General features: G+C 40.3%; 1 protein-coding gene across 1 annotated transcript in view; it reads right to left on the reverse strand.

Moving 5' to 3' along the window:
• adarb1b (adenosine deaminase RNA specific B1b) overlaps window positions 1–26,957 on the reverse strand; it is a 109,973-nt gene that overhangs the window by 38,854 nt on the left and 44,162 nt on the right. The gene's annotated exons all lie outside the window — the stretch shown is intronic.

Consider the following 26,957-nt stretch of genomic DNA (forward strand, 5'->3'; position numbering starts at 1 on the left):
ATACTATTACAATACTGTCAGGCTGTTCAGAGAGTCTGGTTCAAGTCATTGGCAATACTACTACTACTACTACTACTACTGTGTATTTCTACTAAAAATATGCCAGATAGGTTAAGTGTGCAGCTTTAATCCTTAGCATCAACAAAAACCCAGTTGAATTAAAGTTCTACTACATTCACCCATTGTCACAACAGTCAAAGGACAGCAAACTGGGTTTGGGTTGAAACACTAGCTTAGGTGATTAAGACTAGTTTATGGTGATATTATTATTATTATTATTATTATTATTATTAGAGGAGGTCAGGAAATGAGCGGCTGTCTACATCCACACTGAATGACTAATGTAGAACTGGTAGCTAATTTTACACATAGCCCCTAAGTCCTAGGATGATGCATTGTAGCAGGACGACAACTGTAAACTTACAGACAATGCAACCAAAGAGTTATTAATAGGCCACTTAGGGTTGCCGTTGCTATTAACAGGCCAAATCAGTCAGCCGCTAAAGAACTCCGGGCTTTGCAAACACTGAACACTTTTTATTTGGATTCCATCGACTGAACTTAAGGTGCCTTTAAACAACAGAGCCAGGATTAATAATCATTACACTGATTTACAAGTCTTGCTGACATGCATGTACAAATACTTTGTGTCGAGAGGACTAAAAGGCTGGAACCTGAATTATCAATCACTCAAGTCGTCTCAGTCTGAAATACATTGTGGTGCAAAGTCTATTACTATATTTAGGTAACACAGATAACTTCCTTTAGCCGTGTAGCAGTGCTGATTTTTTAAAACATTTATTGTACCTTATAAATATTGCAAATCAGATTCAGATTTAGATTTGCCAATCCTCCAAAATGCAAGAGGTACTGTAGCTGAAATTACTGCCACAGAAGGCCAACTAAAAATAACACTAAATCTACAGGAGAGTGTGAAAACAAGCTTTTCTGGTACATAGAGAAGCTGGGGATAGATATGATAGTAAAGGAATAAGAGATGAAGAGAGAGCGAACACACGGAGAGAAATGTTTGACAACAGTAAAGGAAATGAAGGGTGTGGGGAACAATTGTTGAATGAGAACATAAGATAAAGAAATGAGACAAAGCAGGCCAGAGATGTGGTAATAAAGAGATGGAAACAAAGTGGGATGAAATGAGGAAAAGGAGAATGGGGTGAAGAGACAGGAAAAACAATGTTTCCATATAAAACCATGATCCAAAAGTAGGCTCTCCACCCTGTAGGGTTAAGGTCAACGATGCTGTTTTCACTTCAGCCCGACTTGTCTACATGTCCCCTCCCGCTGCTTCATCTAAAATGTCATAAAAAAAAGCCGGTTTTTGGGTCCAATGGAGAAAAAAAGTGGCGACAAAACAAGAGAAAGAGAGCCGGCAGATTAGATTAGGCATACGAGAAGAAGAAGCCAATATGACAAAGATCTGAAAATCAAAGAACAAACTCATTCATGCTTCTGAGTATGAGCCAAACAAAACCTGTGGCTAGCCAAGTCTCACCGCAAACGCTGCTGGGTGACTGTTTTCTGAAGGGGAAAGTAGTCAGTCCACTTAACGTATTATTTTCATTTATAGAGACCGAGCAAAATGTGCAAACATGACAGAGTGGGTGCGCGCCCCACAGAGACGCATGTTATGAACTGTTCTCTCACTCTCTCTGCATTTTCAACACATACTCAGCGGACAGGGGAGAATTGGCTGTGGTTATGCCGACTGAATTTAAAGGCATTCCACACTCGAATTACAACTAAACTCCCGGTGGCCTTTCCAGTTGTTTCTCAGAGAAGCAGTCATTGACAAAAACAACCTCTTAAACTGTTTCGCAGGGAGGAAATGCAAGCTACTGTGGTGAGCCCATCTGTTCCTTCATAGATCGACTCACATTCAACTAAAAAGCACAAAGCTCTAAAAATAGATTGAGTAGGAACATTTTTTTTTTGTACGCCTAACTGAAGCTGTTCATGTGAATTTAAAAGCCAGTTTCCAGGGACACGATGCAGAATTTTGTATTTCTGTAGTTGATGGGCTGCAATTAAATCACAGTTCGGAGATTTCACTTCCCAACCTGTGTTGAACTACCATATCAAAATATTGAGAAACACACAGTGATATATTGTGACAGTGCATTACAAGCAGCCACCAGCATGGGGTGACGTGCCAAAATGGGGTCAGACACTGCAACATCATTAAAACAATGTTCAAAGTTTTACGGGGAGAACAATCCAGAGAACCTTCAGCTACAGCAAAATACGGTGTGCTCATTAGCTTTTATAAGCTTTCTACATCTGCGTCTTCCTCATGAAGTACTGGAGACTACAAACCACAAGCCATCAAGTTTACAAACTTTAAAGCAGGCACTATAGAGGAGCAAACATGTGGAGAAGACTATAAAAAACAAACCTCAAAGTGTTGCCTGTCATGGATCAAATTTTGAGGAAAACACCACAGTTTTACCAGTTGATTCAGCTGCATGCGGAATCTCGAGTCGCTGTGGAGAAGCAACTAAAACACAGCATGTGGACAGAAGCATGTCCTACGGTGGCCGAATACCTGAATATGAAGGCAGATGAAAAATATCCGAGCAGGAGGCAAGTTTCATTGCCTTGTGAGGAAGTCACGTTCCTAAAGCAACACTCACTGAACCTCATCTTGTGCACAGAGTTTGGCAAGAGTGCGAGAGGGAGAGATTGTGTGTGAGCGATTAGCAGAGACAGGAGGGGTGAGCCTTTTGAGAGCTTTTAAAGCTGAGAGGTAGTGTGTGTGTGTGTGTGTGTGTGTGTGTTTGTGTGCGTTGAAGTCATATTAGGGTCTTAATGGGTGCAGACCGCCTGCCGGCTCTTTGAAGACTAAAGTGGGAGGCAGCAGGTGGATGGAAAAAACGACCCAGGAGCTTTGATAAACTTGACAGTGGATAAAAAAAGAAGAAGAAAAAAAAAACTGAAAGTAAAGAGCTGCTTGAGACCGAGGCGGACAACAATTCAGGCTGCTTGATTATGAAAGACAGGGATTACGAAAGAGAGTCAAAAAGTCAGTCAACTGCACTGGAGAAAAGGGGTGCGTGACAATAAACCTCGACTCCCTGGTTTTAAGGCAAAAATTAGGCCAATGGCTTCGTAACCACTGTCCACACACACACACCCACACACCCACACACACACACACACTAGCCAGGATCCCGATAAGCCATTAAATGCCATCCCTTCCTCTGACCTAGCTTTTTTTTTCTCACACATACGTTCTCACACAAACACATAGATATACACACACAAACAAACAGGGACACGGTTTTAATTAATGCATAATTTAATTACACTGGCATGTGATGGTATTGTGATTGACTGTGTGTCTGTGAATAATGCATCATGGGAGGTAAAATCTGGATCACCATGTACCGTCTTTCTCCGCTATGGATATCTGGCAATGTTTTTGCTTTACTGTGACTTGACCAGCAGAGAGCAGCACTGCTATGAGATAGATATTATATTTCACTATGTAAGCATGGATGTGTATGAGGATGCTTTCTTATCAGATTGTAAGCATAGTATCGTACATGAACACATATAAAGTATCTTATACTGTACATATCATACAGTATGTCATGCTGCTCTGTGCTGACCATATAGGAAAGTCAAGTCCCTCAATGGATGAAATGTACTTTGTCTTTTTAACAGTGACAGCTGTGGGCAACATAGGGGTGCACTGACCAACTCCCATGTGTCAGTGTGTGGAAGTGTAAAAATTTCAGTCAAGCCAGCAGCAGAAGGTGCTGACTAAGAGAGCACATTGGATCAAGCACATTTGTGACATTGTCTGTGCATTAAGATGCAAACAGGGTCCAGCAGTTTTCACTGTTAAAATACAAAGTCAAAGACCGGGGGCAGAAAGAAAATAATGAAGTCTGGACTGGAGCAATGTATTTAGGCTTTTACTAAGATATAACAGATTTCTCAGGATGTGTTTGGCCATGTGAATTGCTCTTCCTGGCAATTTCCAGTTCAGGGGGAAAATGGAAGAAAATGTCAACAACTAAATAAACAAAAATCTCAAACTGCAAAGTTCCTCTGTCAAAATGTTAGCACAGATTACTGACAGGACATTTGTTAGACAGAACAAAGACTTCAATCATTATTCAATTAGTTATCACACACACACACACACACACACACACACACACACACACACACACACACAGGAGCACTGATTCCTGCACAACTTGTCAGTGACAGTGAAGTGAAACAACACGGGGACAGCCTCCCCTCAAACTGTTTAATGTGGATAAATACACACAAAACGCACTCAGCCATCCAACAATTATCTCCAAAGAAACCAGACTTACAAAATAATCTTGTGACTTGTAGTAGATTTTTTTTTCTGTTTGCTTTACACGATTTACCAGCTGCTATATTTCACAGTTCGCTCTAAAGGAGCCTGCTTCGGTTCTAAATAAGACAGCCTGTAAATAGAAATGACTTAATTCTTCCTATGGGAGTTCCTTTTCATTCCCAAGCCTACCATTAGGTTCCATTGATGGGTGTGGTTCCCTCCTTCACTAACCCTCCACCTCTCTGCCTGGGACAGAGCCACTCCACTTCTAGTGGCTTTAGTTTTTTTGACTTGGGCTTGACCAGCGACAGTGTGTGTTTGCGTGAGTATACAGTATTGTGTGCATGTGCCTTGCTGTAAGCATGAACAATGGGCAGCTCTGTGTTAGCCTCTTCGGCAAGATATACCCCTGAACAGGAAAAGCCAACAAGATGTATGAGAAAAAGGGTGGAATAGGGCTCGCAGGCTTCAAGCCACATGACAGGCATATTCAAAATGTGCTGTACTCCGTCTTACAAGGTCTAACACATAATGGATGCCAATTATATGCAAGTCTGATTGTCTGATTGGACAAAAGACAGGGTACGTCTGTGCCGTCCTCCTGGTGTACTTAAATATATGACATCAAAGAGAATAGGTCAACCACGCATGACACCAACCACAGCCTTAGAGCCATTGTGTTACAGAAGCCGTGTGATGTGAGATTCAAGGAAGATCATTGTTGTGAGTGGGCATAGGGAAGATACTTTATATAAACACACACAGAACATGATGATTTATAGCCTAAACAGACTAGGAGTTCACTGTAAAGTTCCTGTGGACCATCCACCGAGAGCACGAAATGACGATTCACACATGCCACCGAAGCATCTCTCAAAGGACTGCAACATGTAAAGAAAGGTAGCGTTCAGGAATATGCTCATTGTTTGTGTTGCTGCTTAGCAACATTCAAGTCCTGGCACTATGTGGAACTATTTGTGTTGGAGAATACAAATAAACAAAAAAATCATAATCTATTGTCGCTGTCAACCAATAATTGGCATCTGGAAAACTTGTATAAAAGCAATATCACTCTCAAGGTTGCTGAATATCATCACGACTGTGGCGTCCTCGCCTCTGGGCCTGTGACCTCGTTCCTACGACTGTATCACAGGTGTGCTGACATTCAGTACAACAGCACTATCTTTTGTGTGATATTTTTTGATTCACAGTGTTCAACATCGGATCATGAGTGAAAAAGGAAAAAACAAATTAATGAACATGATGACTTGAACTTTGGCCAGAAAATGTCAACACAATTTATGTAATTATGTGTTATTATAATCTAGAACAACTGAGCAGTGTTTCCTGTAAGGGGTGTTTAAAGACATTTTAATAGTAAACTGATGTAGCTGAGAACATCCACACACACAGTGTGTACTGTAGTGTAGGGAGGTTTAAATGTTATTTTCCCGAAAGAGTGAGTGGTAGGCCAAAGGAAGCCGATAACTATGAAATCAAGAAGTGCTTTTATTCATCCTACTGTCAGTTTTATTCACTTTAATTGTGTTTCCATAGTTTTATGGCAAATCAGCAAAACCCTGCCAAATCAAATGTATCATGATGCTAGCAGAAGCATGAAATGACCTGGAGTCTTAATTATTAGAGATTTTACTTTCTCCCATTGAACATTACGCAAAAGATGGGATCTGTCTCTCACAGAGACTAGAAATCTTAAAATTATTCTGAAAAACATCAAGCCTTTTCTTGCTTGCAAGCTTCGAGATTGAGTTGATAACGTGGAGAGTTAGTGCGCTTGGGTCACCAACTAGGAAAAAAACTAAAATTCTATTTTATTTGTATAAGGCCAAATCACAAAAGAAGTCAAGGCAGTTTACAGTTTAGGGTTTTTCAACCTTATAAAATATAACTGTATACAGTGGTGTATAGAAAATCCAACAACCACACTTGAGCAAGGACTAGGCGACAGTTGAGAGGAAAAGGAAGAAACCTCCAATAGAAGCAGACACTCTAGGAAGCACAAGTAGACCTGCAGTCTGATAAGAGAGAGTTCTGCTGGGAAGATATGGAACTATGAAGTCTTTAAGATAAGATGGAGCTTGATTATAAAGTGCTTAAGTTTTTTAATCCAAGGACGATCTCTATACATGAAAAGAAGTTCCATTGTATCTGGTCAATGGTCCAGCTGGATCAATGTAGATCTTCAACGAAAACTATCCACTCTCCTTGTAGCAGTGGACCAAACACTCGTCTACTAGTCTATTGTGTCGTTCTTGGTCTCAACTTAATTTCTAATGTTGGAATGATAATTAATGTGACTGACAAAGAATTTAGCTTTAAATCCAATCCCTCTGTTATTTTCATCCAATCCATTCCAATCTGGTAGTGCCCACCTTCCACAAAATGTCTGCCATGAGACAAAAACACATATTTAAAAGGCAAAAAGCAAACCAACTATGAATATTTCCACCTCCACCTTTCTCTGGAGCCAATGTGGATGGACATGAAAGACTACATTGATGTTGTAGCTACAAGATGGCGAGAAAAGCAATTACAACATTTTCTTGTTTTTTTCAAACCCACAGCTCTCTACAAGTCAGCAGTTAGTCAGCACTAAATCTACACAATTAACTGCATACCAATCAAACAAAAGCCTTACCAAATGTCTCCTTCTAAGCAAGTTATTGTGAATGAGCAAATAAATGAGATGCTTTCTGCTGAAGTCATTGAACCTGCCCAGGACGGACATCTCCTGTGGTGCTTCCACCAAAAAAGTTGAAGGGCACAGATTTTTGGTGAATTTTCAAAAAGTTAATGCTGTTACTGAAACTGATGCTTAAGTGATCTTCCAAATACTAATAAAAATCTCTGGCTGGAGCCAGCCTGTTCTCAAAAATGCATTTGAATAGATGATACTGGAAAGTGCCAATGGATCCTGCTGATCCAATAGACTGCTTTCATCACTCACATGCCCTTTGGGTTAAAAAATGTGCTATCCACCTTTCAAATGTTATTGGAGAAGGTCTTGGGTGGCCTGAGGGGAACATTTTTGTCTAGTCTATCTGGATGACATAATTGTCTACTCCTTATCTGTGACTCAGCACTTTGAGCAGCTGTGGATTGTCATGAATAGATTCTGCGAAGCCAATCTGTCAACCTAAAGTTCTGCTTACAATAAATGAGATTTTTACCATTACATAACATTATCTCTGAAAAGAGGATCAGTACAGACCTTGAAAAAGTTAAAGAAATTCAGACCTATACAGTGCCAACAAGTTCCTAGGACTTGTTGGTTGATACCATACATTTCACTCAAAAGAGTAATAGGACTGAAAAGGTTCTTGCCTGTGCAAGTAGAACCCTAAACCGAGCTAAGAGGGACTGTAACAAAAAACGAGTGCCTTGCAGTCATTTGGGTGCTAGAGAAATGGCAACACTATCTTGAACCAAAGCTCTTCACAGTTATTACGGATCTTCCTTAAAATGGGTCTTGTTATCAACAAAAACCAAAAGCCATCTGATGACATGCACATTACGGCGCATTACAATTTGACTTCATCATAGAACACCGAAATGGAAAATTTGACAGTGCTCCGGATGCTCTTTCCAGAATATCCTCTAGTGTCAACTGTTGCACGTACTCAAAACAAACAGATGACAATATTCCTATATCCATAGGGAAAGTCTGGGCAGAACAACACAAATAAAGGAATCTGTTATCTTGGAAGATAAAGTGTATCGCAAGAAACAAGCCAGTTCCACTATATGCTCTACATTTCCCACAGTATGATCCCCCCAAATCTCTCGAGCTATTATGAAAACTCATTGAGTGGGCATGCTGGTATCTTTAAAACATATAAAAGACTTTATAAAGTAGTATATTGGCCTGGATGGTGGACAGACGTTAAACAGTTCATCAAGCAATGTGTTGTTTGTCAAAGTGTGAAAGCAGATAACAAGTAACCTGCTTCTCTCCCATGAGAAATGCTACAGCACAAGCAACTGCCCAATTCTTGAGGAAAGAGATTACAAGATAGGTCGTACCTGATTACATCCTATCTAACAAAGGGTCCCAGTTTGTGTATTTTATGAACTCTCAACAATGGGCTGTCGTTCCCAGTGCTTTGAAATGTGTGATGGCTGCTTATTTGGATAACAATCAAGGAAAATGGGATCAATATATTCCAGAGTTCAGATTTGCCATTAACTCTTTAGTTCAAGAAGGTACAGGTTCAAGCCCTGCAGAATTGCAGCTTGGCTGTAAGCTAAATAGCCCAACGTTCTGAAAAGCAAGATTTTTATCCCAGAATCACTTGCTTATGATCTTGTCCATCACTTAAAGCAAGCCATTTTTACCCCAGTGGAATACGTGCAACGAAGAAAAAAGCCACTGGTAGGGTCCTGTGAAGGAGCAACGTGGGCCCGTGTTCCTGTAGGCCCACCAGCCACAGGAAGTAGCATAAGGGGCTGGTACAATGTAGATTGGGTTGCAGTCATGGGAGGGTGCCTCGACAACCCATTCCCTGGACAAGAACTTGAGGATAAAGAGCCTGATTTGTGCTGGAGGTTGAGCGGTACCGGCTAGAGATAGTCGACCTTGCATCCACGCACAGCTTGAGCTCTGAAACACAACTCCTCAAGAGAGGTTGGACCCTCATCCTCTCTGAAATTGGCCACGGTGTGAGGCAGCAGGCTAGGGTGGGCTTGCTTATAGCTCCCCCAGCTCAACTCCAAGTTGAATTGCACTCTCTCATTCACCCAGCAATTTTCCTAGGTGAATGAGAGAGTTACTTCCCTGCGCCTTTGGGTGGGATATAGGTCTCTTATATAGGTTGTTTATGCCTAGGTGCCAAATAGCTATGCAGAGTAGCTGGCTTTCTTGGGGTCTCTGGTAGGGGTACTTAAAAGTGCTCAGACTGGGAACTCCGTCATTCTACTGAGAGATTTCAGTCTTTTTGGAACGTCTGGCAGAACATTATGTCTTCCACCTCCAAGAGAGCTTCCACCAGATCCTGAGGGAGGTTGGGGTTGCGGACATTAAGTTCAAGTGGACCATGCTCTACGCCTTTAGTATTATCAGACGGGATACAGATGTTGTTGGCTTCTTCAGGCCAGGACTTTTAGCGTGTACAGGGGTGAATTGCAGCAGAGTGCAAAGTGTCAGGTTGGAGTTGAGATCCTACCTCAAGTGGATGAGTTTAAGTATCTTAGGGTCTTGTTCATGAGTGTGAGACTGAAAGACTGATTAGTGCATCGACAGCAGCAATGTGGCCAATGTACAGGTGAAGAATCTGCGTTCCAACTCTCACCTATGGTCATAAGTCCTGGGTCATGAAAGAAAAGATAGGGTCATGTTTTCAAGCACCCAAAATGAGTTTTTTTTTTTCGCAAGGTGGCTGGATGCCCCCCTGGGAGATATGCTGAGGAGCTCGGTCACCGGCAGAGCTCGTAGTAGCGTCGCTGATCTTCCACATTGAGAGGAGCCAGCTGAGGCAGCTTGGGCATTTGTTCACGTGCCTCTAGGACGCCTCCCAGGGGAAGTGCTCTGGACATGTCCCACCAGCAGGAGGCCCCAGGGAAGACCCAGGACATGTCAAAGGGACAATGTCTTTCAGCTGGCTTGTGAACGCCACGGTATTCTGCCAGAAGAGCTGGAGGAGGTGTCTCGAACAGGGAAGTCTGGGCATATCTCTGCTTAGGCTGTTGCCCCAGCGATCTAGCCCCGGATAAGCGGAAGAAGATGGATGGATGTTGAAATAAAAATGTTAAACCACAAAAAAATCAGGTGTGATTTTGTGAAGAGGGGGTAAGAGTGTGGCAGAAAAAAAGGTGGGGAATACACAAAACATCCATTTATCACATGGCAGGAAGAGGAGGTGAAAAAGAGAGGAGGACGTGGAAATCATTAACCAGCAGCATGAAGGAGACAATGGAGTGAGAGTGAGGAAGAATTTATTATTAGAATTTATTAGAATTTATTTAAAAATATATTTTAAATAGTTTGTAGTAAATAGTAAATTATGACATATCAATATCATCATTCAGCAAACATCAGCAACTATCAACTTAAAACAGAAAAGCAGGGTGCAGTAAACATTTAAAACTGGGAAAACATATAAACCATGCATATAGAGACCCTTCCCAAAACCTGGATATAAAGTGGTAGCTTTAACTATTGTTACTGTAGTTCATTTGAGCCCCAAGCTGGGAGCCACTTTCTGCAGCAGTGAGCCTCTTCAGTCCACAGGCTAACAAGCACTGCGTCTACTGCCTGACTTTGGTAGTCCCAAAGCTCCAAAGGCATCTATTCGGCATTGTTTGGTATACAGGCTGCAGTTAAACACATATGGGAAGTGATGAGAGCGGCAAGTCTGTGCGGAAGCTGATATCAGCTACAGCGGAGTTGAGTCATGTATGAGGGTTTGTACAGGTCTGTAGAAGTGAACGATCTCAGCAGGGAACACATACAGCTATAGTGAGCCCTGAGGTGGAGACATGCCAATTAGTCACATTGTCTGGTATGTGACGAAGGAGAGGGCTTTAGTGGTGTCGGACTCTGAACTACTTTAGTATGTACACTATCAATATTAACTCAATTTATATCAAACTTGCATGAGTAGAAAAGATTAGTTAGTACATTTTTGGTCAACATTGACATAATGTATATAAGTCAAATAATCTTAATCATAATCTGCAACAAAATATGCATCCCACTTCCATAATATGGAACCACAGTACATTCTCACTTTAATAGTCCACCCTCTTTATTATATCAGCATTTTCTCCTATGATGAATGAGGGTCTACTCTCAGCCAATTTATCTTTTAATCCTGCCGTGCGCCCTTGTTGATGACACAACTTTCTATTTCCTTCAGGTCACAGAGAAAGAAATACATCTGGTCCCAGAAAGAAAAGAAAGGAGGGGGGTGTTAAGTATCAAGACTAGGGAAGATGCAATAAAGAGTAAGATGGAAGAGAATAGAAAGCAAAGAAAAAGTCTGACGGAGCATTAATGGATAAAACTGACAATACTGTTGTTTTTCTATTGGGCAAAATGCCAACATATTGTCAATTCAACTGTACCGTATCATCCTCAGACAGTAAAATATAAGTCTAAGAAAGCCTGCCTTGAGAGTGTTAGCTAGACTATGCAACACACACATGCACACAAAGGTTTTTACTGCACTGCAATGCGGTGTGACATTGAAGATAATGACTGCACTTGCAAAAAACACAAACACACACCCACAGGGACACACGTGACTGCAGAAAAACACCTATACAACAAGGTGAGAAGATGTGTTCACCGTACGCAGCTGAATATCTCTGTGAGGTCATTAGTTACTGGACTACACACTGGGGACTGCAGCAGACTTTTATAGGCCGTCAGTATAACTCAGTTAACCATAACATTATTTTACTGAAACAAATACAAAGCTATAGGACGAAGCAGGTTGCTTGATAGTGCCTCCATAAAGGGATTACATGATCATTCCTAAAAGATCTTCTATAGGCATTTTCTAATCTCGCTACCCTGTGGTTAAAGCTGCATTCAAAGCTGAAGTTACGAAAGACAGCGTATGAACCTTTTCATTGAAGACTGCTCCCTGCTGCTGCTGAAAATTAAGTTGACCAAAGTGCCAAACAATGAGCTACAAAAAAAAAAGGACATAAAGGTCATAGTCAGGTGGTAATTTACTGTGGCTTTGTCAATAATGCACTGTACTTAGTTATTTGATGTTTAGTTAAGATTAATATTATAATTCTGACTCTCAGAGATTTAAAGATTAGTTCAAATTAAGCAACAAAAATAGAGGTTTGAAACAGGCTGCCAGCATGATGAAGATTAATCCAGGAAAAAAAAACAAACTTGACCTTAATCTTCTACCTTGGAGGTTGTGTGACACATTATCAAGAGTCTGCCGTTATTTGCTCGACCACGAGAGGCCCATTGTCTGGGAAACTGGTCATTTTTAGCATTTGAACACTGTTTTTTATTAAGTACAGTCTAAATTAATTTGAACAAATCTCACAGTCAGTAAGGATTTGCTAATGAATAGCAGTTAAGTTCTGAAAAAGAGATTACTGTAAATGTCGTATTTACTGAATCATTTTATGGGAGACTGTGGGGAAGTTGTTAAGACAGTCGTCCATAAACTGTAAGGTCAGTGGTCTGATTCCCAGTAGTAATGCCATCATATGATATGATTATTAGGTACACCTGCACAACCTAAAGCAGTTTAATACAGCGTCTCTGCTATGAATTCTGCTTTTACTAGGTTATAAATTCTCAGTAGTTGTTGAAACTGTCAGAAAGGTTATAATTCTAATTTACTGAGATGAAACTTGTCCTGGAGTTCATGATATTAAGAGATGTTTCTAAGGTTTTGGCCACTTATTTGTAAAATAGAAAGTCAGTGCCATTATAACAATGATTTTATACTTTGTAAGCAATTTGTGAACAGCTGCAAGACTCAAAAGTTGCTGAACTCACACCTGTGTGTAACACATCAACAACCATACTGTGATGAAACTTTGCTGCACCAAGAAACTTTGAGGTCACGCCAAAAATAAGCCATAAGAACTCTGCTTTTCCTCCCTCACCTGCTCTTGTGGGACTACGCAAGCATCTCTGTACGAAGGGTGCCCACGCAGGTGTTCATCTGAGTGTGCATGTGTCTCTAAGTTAGTGCATGTGTGCGTTCCTCTCTTCTGTTGGTGTTTCTATCTGGGTCAACCATCTGGGGAGCTGCCAAGGCCTTGGTAAAAGTGGGCAGCTGGCCATCACAGCTGGCTTGCCATCACAAACACATAAACACACACACACACACACACACAAAAAGAGGAAAGCGGAGAGTCACCAGGTAACATATGCATTGCCACTGCCCAGAGCAGGCATCCAGTATGCCACCTGAGCCCTCATTATGTTCTGTAGAAGAAGTCAAAAGACGACTTGGTGTGCGAGCTTGTCTGCATAAAGACAAAACAGTCGAGAATCGGTCTGACTGCAATTATGGGGGAATGTGCAAATGCATGTTTGTGTGTTTATGTATGTTTGTGTATGCAGACATATCCCTCTGTCACCAGGTTCATTCTCATCGGATAGGAATGTGGAGTTCAGGCTAATTAACCACTTCCAAGATGGAGACTAAATCCAGCCCACAGAGCCTCTAACCTCCTTTTCTTTCAGCCTTTTTGCCGTACAATGGTGGCTCAGGCTTTCCCACACTACTTCTATTCAGTGGTCGCAGATAGGATTACAACAGAGGTACTGGAAAAGTAGGCCATCACCCGTTGTGCTCACATTTGCGTGCGTGTATGTGCGTCTTAAATTGGGAGTGTATAAGATGACGCAACATAAAATCAGGCTATCCACTAAAGTAGGCTAAAACCGAACACCTGGTAAAATGAGAACAACCTGCGGGAAGCCTTTATCAGTAAGGCATGTTGGTGGAAGAGCAGTAAATACAAGCGTGTCCACACAAACATGCGCACCTAAGACACATGTGTTCCGTTCGATTTCCTAAAGGTGAAGACCAGAAGTTAGTGGCTGTTTATTACCAGTCATTTTAAGGCCATGGGCTGGATAAAACTGGCCCAAAAGCACAAATGAAAAAAACCACACCTTTTATTATAATCATGGTCTTTATCAGATAATCCTGGACAAATTGCCTCAGGGAGATGTAGCTTTACAGAACTACGTGTTAGAGCCCGATGAAGAGAGCTTTCCTTATCACCGGTGATGCATCTATGTACTGTAACTGCCAGCTGGATTCCCTGGAAAAAGACTGGGTTTCCTGAGAACAGCGACCTCCCTCATTCATATTAATAGACCCTCAACACTTTTCCATCTTACACTGTGGGGAATAAGTGAAGTGAGATCTGTGGCGATGTGGCAAAGCTCCCAGGCAGTTTGAGTAGAGAGGTCAATGCACCAACAACTGCCATGCCCTCTCTGGATTACAACCACTATTTAACCACAACTGCCCCAGTAGGTATGCTCAAACACTGGTTTGGGTGCTGGATAGCTCCTTCGAGTTAATGTGAAGCAGAACAAGAGGACAAACTTCAAACAGCAGAAGAAGTCAAGCCTAAGTATACCCTTTTGCACAAGAAGAAATTACTAATCACACTCTTGAGGAAACAATCTTGGGAAAAAAAAACAATATTACTATAAATAGAGTTAAGTGACAGTCTCCTGGTGTGTGCCATGCCCAACACCACAGAGCAAGAACTAGGGTGTAGGCAGATTCAACTGTGGCGCCCGAGTCTCCATCACACTGCCAGGCCTCCCTTACACAAAGTCCCTTGTGTTCCACTTTGTTTTCCGTTCTTTTTCTTCGTGCCTTCTTCAGTGCGCCAGCACAAACATGGCTGTTTCCTTTTAGTGTTTTGTGTGCAGCTCTTAAACGACTGAAGGTCTCAGTGGCCAACAGCAGAAGGCTGTGGTTCTACGGGGTGGTTCTCAGGTGTGAGCACTTGTACATTAAGCATAGTTTTCTACTTTCTACTGCCCTTTAGAAGAATGAGTACACAAAGTACACAGCCCCATTACAACACATATGAGCTGTAGGCAGTGAGTCAGTATCAATAAGATAGAATGGTGGAACATCTTTGTGGGATTGCCATCTGGCCAAGGCTGCCTCAGGCCAGCTCTACTATGGACCAATGAACAAAGCAGGTTTGACTTGCTCACTGGGTGCTTTCTATCTGTCGACATGTCTGTTGAAATTTCGGTTTGCAGTCTGTGTGACCGCCTGTAGCCTTGGCAATTCCAAAAGCTGTGGTGCTGACAACTGCAATTTCCAAAAACACACGAGGCTGCTGGGTCTGTTTTACAGGTAAAAAAGACTCTCAAACATACATAATGTATTAATGAATCACTGTCAGAACTCTAAGTGAAAAAGAAAGATTTGAATATGCTGTTACCATATCATACCATGATGTCCTTTCATGTACTGATCCAAATTATTCAAACTGAAAATCCGTTTTTGGATCAAGCATGTAGCACCATATTATACTCTTGCTCTACTTCTTTATGATGGAATTATTTTTTATAAATAAAAACACCATTACCAACAAAAAAACAGGATCTTTTGCTCTCATTATGTGTTCTCTGTCTTTTAGTTGATGCACTTTGAGAAAAGCCATTATACTGCAGCATTTGACATCTCCTTTCACCAGGCAAAGGCCACGGTTACATAAGGGTTACTATTTTAGTTTAGTTATGAACTTCAGGCAGTACAAAACATCCTTAAAAGAGACTTTTAAAGTATATTTGACCGAATATCTTGAGTTTCTTATCGAAAATGATTTGGTTTTCACTGATTTTTATTCCCATTGGCTTGGTCTGTGTATTCTGTATTAACAATACTTTTACTTATTTGTCATTTATTTGCTTAATTAAGCTTTGTGCACCTCTGATGCTTGAGAAAGGCTGAGAAAAGCCGCTTTTTAAAAAATAATGATTAACTGTAAGGCACTGTCACGTGCTTTAGCATGGAGCTACAAAGTGAGGCTAAGGACTAATGATTCAACGTGTTACCAACATCCTGATTCAGAAGCATTTCAATATTATTTGGACATTGTTTCATTCAAGAGAATACAGGAGACAGAAATAGAGAGAATGAGGGGGCAGACAAACAGTGCAGAGAAGGAGAAAGGCAGAGAGCATATGACAGAGTGGAAATGGTACTAGGAGCAAATGTAAATATGAAATTGATTGCTTTGTGGATGCAGAGAGAGAGAGAATGGTGAAACATCTGAAAAACAATCCACAGCCATCTATGCCTTTTGAAACTTTGCTTTGTTTACTATGAAAGAATGGGACTTGAAAGCAGCGGCTCATTGTGATTAGTGCACTTGCAACCTGCAGCGACTACTACTGTTGGGTTCAGTGACCAAGTGCCTATTAATATAAAAGACACAAAAACAGTGTGTTTTTAAAGGATGCCATTACCACTTATATCAGAACTGAAGAGTTAAAAGTACTCTGTGGGGTATTCTTGTATACAAGCTGATCGTCTTGCTTATCTTGTTGTTCATGTGTTACCTCATGTCTCTTTCTGACGACTGCCAGACTCTATGGAGGACGATAGCTCTGTTGGGTGAACACAGAGGAGGAACACAAACAGAGACAAAATAACTGAGTGTGGAGATAGCTGGGGACAACACTGTGAGTCTCCCTGTCACATCAGTGACACAGACCTGATGGACAGTGGAGTTCACTGGTTCAGAGTTCAGAGATGGAGCAACCAGTAACAGCATCAACATCATTGTCGCTGGAAAACCTGCCGATAAGGATGGAACGTGGTGGAAAGTGTTGGTGTCTCTGTTGTCGAGATTTTGATACACAGGAAATGGAAAGGACATGAAAATGCTGCCATTGGGAGATGCTAAGCATTGAGGAGAATGGAAACAATGTGCGAAGCCTGCGTCATGCCTTGATGATCAGAAACTGACAGTCTGAACACAGACGACTCAGATGATTTGTGTATCTGACAGATGATAATACATTTCCTTCGCTGTTTGTTCTTTGTAAGTAGCTTTGGATAAAAGCATCTGACAAATGATTAAATGTCCATGTATTTCATTTACCGTGAAATTTTAGACTTTTGTGTTGTTTAATTCATTTTCTTCTACCTAAAACATTTGCTTAGACAAAAATTCACAGCATTCCTTTAATGTTTGATGCAGTTTGTGAAAAAAATCAAATGTTTAAAAGCACAAGGTACAAATAAATGACAAAAAATAAGATGGATTGATCGAAAATTCTGGTAAAATGTGGATACAGCTGGTGATAAACCAACCTATGCCTTTAAAGAGTTTAGTTTATTTATCACTTGATCACTGTCACCTAGTGAGCTGAACAGACAGATGGTGACTCATCCGTTTGATACAGTGCCTTCATCTTTTTCATGAAGGTCAATGTTTCATAAAAATGTGATAAATTCTTAACATGAGTAGGTAGACATTTATTGAGAGTGCTGTTCTGGAACATCCTGTAACCCTGAGAGCAAATGTTTTCATTGTAGATTTAGAGAAAGATGTAACAATTTTAAATTTTAATTTAAATAAAGTATCATTATGTGGATGGGATCAGAGTAGATATACTACTCTTTTTTGTCTCAGCTTTGTATAAATTTCAGGGAATACTGCACATCCATGCTATGTAGGAGGCTGCAGCAAAGGTTGTGTATGTGATAATGCGTGTATGTGGGAGAGATTAAAAATATTCCTATCTGCACAAGAGCAACCTAACAGAAAAAGTTTGGGTACCACAGCTATGAGATAAGTGCTCGGCTGCCTGGAATAAAGTATGAAAATGGAACGACCACAGTGTTTTAATTCTGTTTCTTCGAATAACTTCAACAGGATCACACTGAAATGTGATCAGTTATTTTCTTTTCTGAGGCCTCTTTAGTACAAACACAAAATGATTGATGTTTTAATATCTGCAAATTGCACCTTGAAAGCTACATTGGTTACAATGAAGAGGCTCGCTCTTATTAACTGTGTCTCTGGAGATTCGCCCCATTTACTCCAAATTCTTTTTTGTTAGGCATGGACGCTTCACCACATCCAGGAAACAACATATTGGAGCTTCAGCGAAAACTACAACGTTAGGTGCTAGGCATACCTCAATCTTTTCCTTCCTCAGTGGTGCAATGTGGTCTGGCCTGGCAACTCGAATCATGTCACAATATTTCAGTGATGTTTCTGTGCTTTCACGCAGTAAAACCATAACGTATATCGCTCTGTGTCTTCCCGTCTTTTCACTGTGAACATGACAGCATAGTGATTCTACTCAAACAGCTATTTTAAGCCAGTACAAATGCCAGGCAGCTTCACTGGATTGACATAACAGTCAATTAGACAAACGTCCTCCATCATTGCTGTTTAAGCACATCATCATTTCATTTATGACAGTCTAATCAATCCAAACATGTCCTTGTTTGACTTTTGGTGCTCATGTGTGAGTGTGTGTGTGTGTGCTGTTGGGGTATTCATGGCACAGAGAAGCAGCAGATGTGAGAGGTAATTTGGAGCCCCCTGAGACGGTCTCTGATGTGTTACAAAGCATTATGGGTAGATGTGCTGTCATTGAACTTGAGTGGACTTCAATGACACAACGTTCCATCCTCTCCTGAAACACACACACACACACATATCTTTTTTAGCTGTCCCTCACATTCTGGGTTACATCTGTATACGATGGTCAGTTTCACCTTCTCTGAGATGAAAAAGAAAACGTTCTTCCATGTACAAAATTACAGATAAAGCACTCGTAGACTTGATTCCAAAAATACAGCATCCACAGAGGCTACATTCATTTTTTGTTTTGGTTTGATGTGCACAATTTTTTTTTACTTTACTTATACTGAAATTCCAAATAAAAACTGACATAGAGGTTAAACAGTATGTACACACTGTACACTGTGTAGGGATCATCACAGACCGGCACTGGGGTGGTAAAGGGCTCAAGGCCATGTTTATGTAACTATTTTCCCAACATGGGAATGGGTCACACTCATGTTGCACTGATGACACAAGAGGGAAAGAGACACGAAGACAGGAACAAGAGACAAACTGAAATGCTTAAACGCTGACTAGCTGAACAAGGTATGATTGGTAGCATAAATGCCCTCAGGCCAGAAGTGAGGGGGGGGGGCATGACACACTGTTGATATTACCCCACACAAATGATGCTCGTAATTACCACGGACTGTGAGACAGAGGAGTCCACAGCAGAGTTGAATTGAAATGACATACTGGAACAAACTAACATCTAAAAGGTGGGCTGTGATACAAACAAGCAAAAGCAAACAGACTGTTGGCAGCAGCATTTTTGACATGAACAGACAATTAGGTCATGGGGTTGCAGAGGCTGTTTTTTGTCGTTGTGGTTCTTGCTACTGCTCACCCAGGGCCTTTGACACCATCGCGTCGCTTTAGCTTTATTGATAATGACTTGCCCCGGGACGTTTGGTGGTGCTCATTTGATAAAAACTGGGGCTGTTCTCGTTGTTTGCAACCTTTCTCTATCACCCAAAGAAACACAAAGGTAATGATGTTCACTCCATATGACATAGAGTGATGCACAGACAAAAACATAGTAGCACTGACCTGGGGGACATACAAAAATGGGGCAGGCAGAAGAGAACAAGAGAGCAGATGCAGTCATCCATAGCATTAGGAGGAGGTAGAGTGATTTGCTTCCTTTGAAATAACAAAACACAAACCTTAGCAATGAAGTCCAAGACAGAAAATCTGCTTCATTCATACTGTGATACACCAACAGTACACAATGGCATTTGAATGCGTCGAAGTACATTCAATTAGGACGACATTTTGTGGACAACATTCAACATTGTTTTGTTTGTCATTATTTTTTTTATGTATTGACAGGTAGTACAGTACAGTACAAATGTTCCAAACTGTTCTGTACTTAACTGTACTTAAGTGTAAGTGAAGATATTTTATGGTAAAGTCAATGTCAATCAGCAATATCAATATTCAGGCCGATCAAGAACTACCTGTGGTCATCAATCTTTACAATTCCTTCGCTTCTGTAAGGGGTGGGGGGAACTGAAAATATCTTGCCATATATCTGTTGTCATTCCACCCCGGACTAATTTCATTTATCTATTTTCATCCATCTCACATATTCTGTATATATACTGATGTTATTAAGAATTTGTGTTGGTGTGATCGGTTCTGGTTTCGTTTCATTCTGTCTGAGTTCAGAGCAAATGTAACAAGGCAAAACTATTTCCCTCTGGGATTAATAAAGTTTTTCATTCTTAAATTTTAAAATTGATTTGAATTTCAATTTGATTTTATTTGTATATTGCCAAATCACAAGAGAAGTCATCTCAAGGCACTTTACAGTGTTTAGCTTTCAAGACATTAAAAAAATCGAACAACCCCACTTGAGCAAGCACTAGGCGACAGTGGAGAGGAAAAAACCCCTTTAACGGAACAAACCTCCAGGAAAACCAGGCTCAGGGTGGCTGTCCGTCTGCCTCGACCTGATAACCACAGGCAGCAGAGTCAGCAGAAAGGTTGTGTTTTGAGTAACAAAATAGTTGTTCTGCAGCATCTACCTCTCTATATAGGGGGTATTTTGGATGCAGAATGCACTTTTGGAGCAATTTGCACCCAAACTGCAGCTAAAGTTCAGATGCAGTTCTCAAACTTTATTATTTTTGTATTTAGTGGGGATTAAGAGAGGCTGTCCAACTTCCATGTAAACCTCCATGCAACAAGACATTCCTCTCTCCATAGTAACAATATAAAACACTACTGGTAACCATAACAGTAAAGTTGGCCATAGTTTATTAATTCAGAGTAGTGTCAGTGTCAGCAGTTGAAAAAAGTGTCATGATTCTTCACTAGTTCATAGATTTTTTTGATTTTGCTTTGCCAGTTTCAAGAAACGCAGCAAACAAATGGTTCACTGCCCGACTAGCTGTTGAAAGCTGTGAAAAATAATCATGACCACAAACCTTCTGTTCAACTTTTTTTTTTTATTCACATTTATTTCATTTGTTTACAGCATTTCCATTCCTGCAAATAGTAGACCTACACAAGCAAAGCAACCCACAACAGCCCACCTCCTGCCAACATACACAAAGCTGATAATGAGTGACTCATCAGTGCTAATTTGCTGCGCTAATTTTATCAGCAAACTTCACAGCCTTGAAGAAAGCTCTCTATGGCAGAACGGATGAGCAGCATGGAGCTTAACACCAACATGGTCACACTGTCAGAGATGTGCCATGTCATGTGAGCACTGATACGTTGACGCCCTTTTCAAGTGAAGTTCTGTCATCTCTTCCCAATTAAAGGAAAAACACTGTAAGGAAATACACAATACAACTGTGTACATGAGCTGCTTTACTGGATTCCACAGTGTATTGCTGCAACAATAATCAAAAAAAAGAAATGGCACTCATTATAAAACCCTGGCAATCTTAAAAAGATCACAAAACGACTCTTTAGCTCACCTACTCTTTGCGTTTTCCATAATGATTCGAAAACATTAAACCTTGCTTTTAAAAACGTGACATATTGGTAACCGTCTTGTCCAAACAGTATGGCGCTCGCTGCGGTGCCAGCCAACCAGCTGGAGCATTTGAAAATATGTGTGTGCCGGTGTGTGTGCAGCAGTATGTCAATTTGGCACAGCCACGCCACTTATTTCAGTTCTTATATAATAGAGATCATTCCAGGAAAAAAAAAAAGTGACAGCAAACTCATGCCATGACGCAGTCATGTTGAAAGGGCCACAGGGCAAAAAACAACATCACTACAGACAGATCACAAATGTTACGCACTCAATGGAGCCAATAAAATACACACACGAGCATAGACGCTGGAAAAAAGAAATCTTTAAAAATCACTGCAGATGACCTCCAGCACTTTTCAAATCGCAATAGTTTTGTGTTTGTTTTTTATCTGAGGATTAACTTTACTGACTCACTTGTATTTACCATAGAGGACAGATTGAAAGTCATGAAAGGGTTGGTTAAGCTAGAGGTAAGTTAACATTAAGGGATATGGAAGAATTAATATGTGTACGTGTGGAAAGATGGAAAAGTGCAGTAGTTATAATCATGCCAGAAATAATATTACTATGTTCACTTCTTGCAATATGATTCCAATAAAGGTCTGGGTAATACTGATACTGAGTGTTCAGCAGGTATTAGAAGCTGGTTCGTATTTCTGTTGAGCTGGATCTGTGGTGGGTGAACAGTGTGTGAAGCTGCTGCTGACAGTGGCTCAGGTGAAGGAGCTGCATCAGCTGTCAGTATCAAATGGTCCTAGCTTCAAGATCTCATGGTAAACTCCATTATAAATGATCAGAAACATAATCCTCTTGTCTGAAATGAGAGGTGTACAGGACCGTGTTTTTCATTACAGAGACAGCAGTGAAGTCCGCATCCTCATCTTCACACAGGGAAAGCCCCGTGTAGCCCTGTTACTGCCGTTTTAAAAACTACAACCCATGGATCCAGTTTGACCAAGATGTTCTGCTCGTATGTATTGTAAAACAAAATAATCAGCATTTTATTTTCAATTGATCATTTCCAAGTAATGTTGGAAATAAACAAAATTCAATATTAACCACAATAAATTCACTGTATTGGAAATCTATTTTTATAACACTACCATTAGTGAAGTAGGTGCATGAGAGAGAGAGAGAGAGAGAGAGAGAGAGCAAATCGTGTAGTTTGAGTCACGGCATGTTTCAGCATCACCTATGGAGAGCAATCTGCCATAGTGTTAGGCTCAGGTTTTCCCTGTCACTCTACATCCAAGAAGCAAATCTGTATAAAGTGTCATTTTCCACTATTTCTACATCAGACGTCAGAGGTTACTTTGTCTGGTATGACCAGTTGCTTTTGTTGGCTAAAGTTACCCCGTCATAGATTAGAATACGTTTTGCTGTGTAACGGAGATAAACAAAGGCAGTTTGTGATTAAATTAATTTTTGTGTTACTGTTACAGTTAAATTTAACATTAAACATTATCCTGTAATTATGGAGATGGTGGTTATTTTTCAGCACATAAAAGTCTAGTCCGTACTCCAGGTCTGGCAAAATTTAAAGAGCCATGGTTAACAAAAAGCTCCCAGTCAACAGGGGCATTAAGATAAGGTAGAGTTTACCACTACAGCCCTGCCACTAACATCTGCGTAATGTATCCTAGCCCCCTTGTCTATTTGCCTGCTGTTGCATTCTGCTTGGTTAACATTGCTCAGTGACTGAAAGGTTCGCTGTGTGGTGGTAGAGGGTGCTCAGCTTGTTGAAAATGTGGAGTGCACACCAGCAGCTCATGCATGCACAATGTGTGATACAGTATACACTCCATCTCTATTAATATTTGAGATTCTGCAGGTCAATCTTTTATCTCTGCCTTTCTACCCTCCCTCTGCTACTCGGAGAACAGCTCCATTCGATCCATCTTGTTTGTATTGACTGCTCGCTCGGTGAGACTGCGGGTACTCAGTGATTCATTGAAGCATAAAGTGGAAATCTCAGAATATGTCATCATCTGCGGTGGAAAAATGCTTTCTAAAGTCCTATTAACACAAGATTTATATTCCAGGGGTTCATGAGAGGTAAAATATTAGCTGTGCTGATCTGTAATGAGGTCGCAGGTTATTCTTCTTTAAGATGTATCAATGTCCTGGAAAACTTTTTATTTCCATTACTATCAAATGACCTCTCCAAAGACGGCTCTTGACTAAGATAGAAACGGATGAAAAGATGTGAACAGTTATCAGCAAAGTAATTGCAGCTGCTTCTTTTCGGCAGTAAAGGTTTCTAGCAAATGACAAGTGACACTGGCAGTAAATCTTGATGACACTGTGTGTAACATTTGCACCCAGACGGCGGAACGCAGCAATGGAAATTATTATTCTCATCTCAGAATCAATCACACACAAAATGCAAAGGATGAGTATGCTGTCAAACTCAACTGACAAGCAAGATAAATATGAAGCTAACAGTGTAGGTATGTGGAGAGTAGCAGTGAAAGACACGTTAAATTCAAACAGTATATGAACTCCCACATTGTATTATTATCACTACCGTATTACAAAATATTACATTTTATATAATTATATGTAACTACATATACTATAATATATAATATAATTCCATATTTTCTTCTATTTGACCAAGTGTAATTGTGTTCATTGAAGTGGTTTATAATGTGGTCTGCAGTAGCGAACAGTGTTTAAAGGACAAAATCTGGACCGCATTTTCCCTTTGGTTTAGTTTCTTTTCACACAAAGAAAAATCCAAGCATAACAAAATGCATCACTTCAAACCACAAGAGAACGTCCTCTTATTGATCAGATGTGTCTGCCATGGGAACAAAAAGAGTAACAACTGCACCAAAGTTCACTTGATGATTCAGATCGAGACCAGAGCAGAACTATTCATAGTGAACCAGCATGCATCTCATACAGTACCTGGACCTGTACCTGAAGAGCTCTAGTCCTGTCAGCTTTAAAGGCTAGCTAAAAACATTGTCATTCCTTTGACCATAACTTACAACTATCCGTCTGACTTTTAAAGTTTGTTCTATTTGTTGTTGAATTTAGTTCATTTAATTTATTCCTATCTTTTTAAAAATGGAGTTATGATTGATTCACTAGATACAGTAGGCTTTAAAGGTTAATTCATGCAATTAACTGTGGAGTTACTTCACATTAATTAAAGCTTCCTCTAAAATGTGTGTGTTACACTGAAGTACATTTCTCTGTCTGGAAGCTCCTTTTTCTACACCGCTCTTTTTCTTGTGCCCACTGCTATTTGAACACACAGACTGATTCTCTGAGGATTGTAGTGATAATGAGTTGAATATTATTTTTAAGTCTGATTCAGTCCCACTTTAAAACCAATTTGGCTTCTTCTTCTCCGCTGCCGCTAAACACTATCATTAGTGCGTGCGCACATACACACGTGAGCGTAAAAATGTACAGTCACAGTGACACATACACACATTTCAACAAAGGCACAATCCTTCTTTCTAACATAGTCCCCCTATATCCAGACTGCTAATTATAGCATGCCCATTAATCAGCGACAGCTGTAATTATACTAATTCCAGTGTGTAATCTGATCAAGGTGAGGAAGATCAAATCACAGCCTTTTAAGCCTGCAAGGCTTTAAGGCAGTTCAGGTACTGGTGGTGACAGCAGCGAGGTAGTAAAGAAAATTAGTTTAGACCAAAACAATCTGATTTAACTCACCGTCATGATTAGTAAGGAAAAGTACATGCATGTGTGTAACATGCAGGCATGTGGGTGTTAAATAGCTTTCAATAATTTAACTATAAGTGTCTTTTTAGAATAAACATATGAAAAATGGTAGAATGCCTATAAAACCAAAGGTACTGATGTTTGGCTGTGCTCTGTGTGAATTTATGTTTTATTATCATTTATTTATTATTTTAATTATTAATTTAAAATTGTTTCACACGACTGACAAACTCTTCTTTTTTTAGACTATAATTGCTACAGTATCAGGTTCTGTCAATCCTGGGAAGCCAGTAGTCTCCAAACCTTTATCCCCATAGTGATAATACAATAATAGTGTAGACAGAGCACTGCAGTGAAGAGTGTTCAGAGTTCTACACTGAAGAAATGACTCCACACACCACATCACGCAGCCACTGGGTACCCATACCTAATGACCCGTTCACAGTTACAAAGGGTCATGGCCATTTACTAGCGACTCTTTCCTACTTACATCCTGTCTATCATCAACCTAATGAGCTTGCAACAGGTGAGAAATGACACCACTCAGGACGATAAATTTGAGATGTCCCAACCAACTTCTCTCACATTCAATAAGTTTTTCATATGAGTACTGAAAACTAACAGCTGTCATGGCTCAACTTAAAGAAAACATCACCTGGATGACTGAGAAGCTTCAATGGCCTGATGCAATAGTTGTCTTCAGTGTCTAGTTTTTATGCACACATCCAAGCTAGGCTTGATGTCAGTCTAACAGTGACCTGACACACAGCTGAGCACCGTACTCTGTCTTATCTGAGGTACTGTGATCTTCCTCAGTCTGTTATGATGTCTGTGTTAGCTGAGAAGATGTTTGCTGTCATGCAGCACATCTGAATGCACACACATCTCTCTGATTGAGGAGAGACTTTCGTCTAGACTTTAAATTATCCCCAGACAATAACGCTTATGACTAACAGATAACCGACGCGTATATGCATGAAGGATTTTTATTACTGCTAGGAGCTTCTGTACGTGGGACTGCACGGCTTTATCTGTTTGTGTGTCTGTGATTATTGTGTAAATCGGATGTAAGATCAGATGGACTGATTGGAGTTAGACTTATCTGTAATTATCTTGCCAGGCTGGGATGACTATTTCATGAATACTTGTGAAAATACAAAGGAAATGCAAAGGACTTTGTTCCAGTTCATACTATTTCAACCCCACGTGCACTCTCTGCCTTGGCACTGGTAACTTTCAAATAAAAGCTAAATGCTAATGTCCTTCAATATGCTCCATTGATACATCACTATAGTCTGATCTGAAATGAGCTTCTTACATAAGTGCTAAATACAGTTCACTGTATACTGTAACTATGTTAGTTACATGTAGGTTATTCAGACTCTGCAAATTCCTTTTACATCGTCTATTTATGTATCCAGCTGTGCACAGTAAGTTAGTTTTCAACTACTGTATACTCATCTTGTTTATCTTGTTCATAAGTGTCCATTCAATTAGCCCACCCCCTTCCTTAGTCACTGCACACATGCAGTTTAAAATAACAGTAGCAGATTTACTACTCAACGGCTCCTTGACTTCAGAGATAGACAAAAAAAGCTGTTTCTTATTTCTAGCCAGTGACCGATGAGTTTCTTATTTATTTGCTGAAATAATAATCGCTGCAGGCACCGTCTCCAACTGTTTGAAGCATTTAACAATGTCTCAAAACTTTTATTTCTTGAAAACATACAGTGCATGAAAAAGCAAAAGGAAAACAAATATTAAAATTGAAACTTGGAAACCAATCCATTGAATTGCAAATAAGTTGGTCCAGCCCTTGTGGAAATGTAAAGCTGTCCTTAGTAA

The sequence above is a fragment of the Anabas testudineus genome, chromosome 21 (assembly GCF_900324465.2).
Source record: "Anabas testudineus chromosome 21, fAnaTes1.2, whole genome shotgun sequence".
Lineage (NCBI taxonomy): Eukaryota > Metazoa > Chordata > Actinopteri > Anabantiformes > Anabantidae > Anabas > Anabas testudineus.